Source organism: Penaeus japonicus, unplaced genomic scaffold, assembly GCF_977035675.1.
Source record: "Penaeus japonicus unplaced genomic scaffold, GWHDUDI00000001_assembly GWHDUDI00000022, whole genome shotgun sequence".
Lineage (NCBI taxonomy): Eukaryota > Metazoa > Arthropoda > Malacostraca > Decapoda > Penaeidae > Penaeus > Penaeus japonicus.
In genome coordinates, this window is record NW_028234424.1 from 23,482,348 (window position 1) to 23,484,847 (window position 2,500).

At 42.2% G+C, this 2,500-nt stretch overlaps 1 protein-coding gene across 5 annotated transcripts in view; it reads right to left on the reverse strand.

Annotated features, from left to right (window-relative positions):
* LOC122243067 (solute carrier family 4 member 11-like) overlaps nucleotides 1–2,500 on the reverse strand; it is a 640,383-nt gene that overhangs the window by 536,067 nt on the left and 101,816 nt on the right. The gene's annotated exons all lie outside the window — the stretch shown is intronic.

A 2,500-nucleotide genomic window follows, 5' to 3' on the forward strand; every position in this document is an offset into this window, starting at 1 on the left:
GCGAAGGAAGCGAAGGAGGAGAGCGGAGGGCCGCGGAGTGCCTGCTGGAGCCTACGAGATGCACGATACAGCACACAACTCCGCAACACCGCAACGTTATTGTTCCCTCAGACCCCCTCGCCATCTCCACCCTTATTGCAGGGGGACAAAAGGCCGTTTCTCCGGTGCTCTGATATATTGTCGAAGACCTCCGAAGCGTACGTAGGGAAAGGGAGCCTAATGCGTTAGGGCCGTAAAAGCGAGGTTCGCGTGCTGCTCCGCGTTACACAAAAGTCTACAAGATTGTATGCTAAATCATTCGTTAATATCGAGAGGTTTGAGCTGATGCTGCTTTGTTCTATCACGTGATCATGTTAAATTATAGCATGGTGTCTTAAAGTATTATTTACCTCCTTCGCCACCCAAGTGTCGCGTGCAGCCGCGGTAATTTATTCCTTTCCGCGGGGCGATTTAAAGCTGTGTTTCCTTCGCCTCGACCTCGTCAAAGGAGCTCCCGCAAGGTGGAGCTCAATTAACCGGAATTGTAGAGGTCTGTAAAGGCTTACACTGCCTGTTCTGGCGCACAAAAGTCGTCCTTAGCGATACACATATATGGCATCATCGGGGCTGAGGGCGACGGGACAGGTGGAGCTCTGCGGTCGTCATTGCACTCATAGCACGCGAGAGGTTGTTAAAGAATTGGATGTTTGCGGGAATAGTTTTGCAAGTGATAGCGGTGCGTGGCGTTACTTTATATACTCTGAAAGTGAATTTATCTAGACAATGTATGCGAGCCAGATATTATACATAGTTTCATAAAGATGTTATGTGGTTGACTGTAGCTATAATAAGATTTGCATCAGATATATCAAGTGCTAAAATTGGAATACATATTACTTTTAAAGCCAGCCAGTTGATTGACGGGGGAAAATATTTTCACATTGTATATCAAGCAAGTTAGACTGTATTGAAATTCCATTCTTCCTATATGCCGTTAATCGCTAAGCTAAATATCGCAAAGATAAGTTTAACAATTCTAACCCCTTACATTATCAAGTATTGTCATTATCAACGTTATCAGCATCACATAATGATCACCATCAGATTCAATACCACTGAGCCGACTTATAGGGATAGGTCGGTCCCAGAGGAAGAACTTCTGGTGGATGCTGTGCGGCCGCCTGGTGTCAGAGCCAGACTCATCTCCATGATAGGTCACAGTATTTGCATTGACGAAGGCTACGATTACGGAGGAAAGGGAAGAGGAAAGACTAAGAACTACTGAGCAGTGTGACAGAAAAATTATATGTAAAATAAAAAAAATAAAAATTACCCTCATATGCATAATTAAAAAAGAGAGAGAAAAGGTTACTCAGAAAAAATACCTAAATGAAAGAATCCGGAAAACTGACTCCGATGAAGGCAAGAGGAAAAGAGATAAAGGCCTAAATCTAAGTGGGGCTCTTGCAAACACCTGGTCGTAGCGGGGGGATGCCGTCAACACGCGATTCCGTAACTACACACTTTGGTCTGTCTCATCGCTCTCTGGGGCTACTTCGCTCTCTCTCTCGTGGTATTCTTAGCTAATACTCTAATTTTTGGATGATTAATTTCTGATTCGTCTTTTGGTTGTCGCTGGTTATTTAAAGCAGATTGTTGAGTATTTTCTATTCAATGTGTTTTGTCAAATAACAATTAGTAATCATTCTTGATATGCTACTTTTTACTATCAAATAAATGGAACTATCTATTATCCTTTTATAACTGATCGAAACAATGATTCACCAAGGACAAGACAGCAATGCAGCGTCTTTTCAAAGCAAAATCCAGAAAGCAGACCTCCGAAAATTAATGAAACACCGAAATTTACAAGTTATTGAATGCAACCTGAGGAAACTTTTACATCTGAAATTTGGTTGATGATTATTTAAAAAAATATATATATATATTGATTTTGATCACTTACCCGTCTCTTCATCATATGGGAGGAAGGGTCAGATATGGGGATAAAAAATGGGGTAAGGCTCCATGAAAGGTGTTAATATTGTCCAGCAGGGTAAGAGCAAGCAAGATAAAGGGGTCTGAGGAGGTTCGATAACAGCGAGGAGAGTAGGAAGAAGGTATGAGGAGAGTGGCTGTGAGAGGAGAGAGAAGGAGATATGATAAGAGAAGGGGAAAAGGTATGGCGATAGAGGTCATGAAGAGAGAGAGAGAGAGAGAGAGAGAGAGAGAGAGAGAGAGAGAGGAGAGAGATATTAAAAGTAGGGTTCCCGAACAACGAGAGGAAAAAATGCACGAGCAGTAAAAAGAGAAAATATGGAGGTATGAGAGAGGGCATCGAAGTATGAGGAGAGTGATCGAACGAAAAAAAACGAAAGAAGATATGAGAAAAGTGACTTTAAGGAGAGACGGAAGGAAAGTATGAGAAGAGAAGGAAAGAAATCACAAGAAAAGTGGCTCTGAGGACAGCGTGGGTGGCAAAGAGAACCAAGAAATGCTCTACAACACTCCTCATTATCAT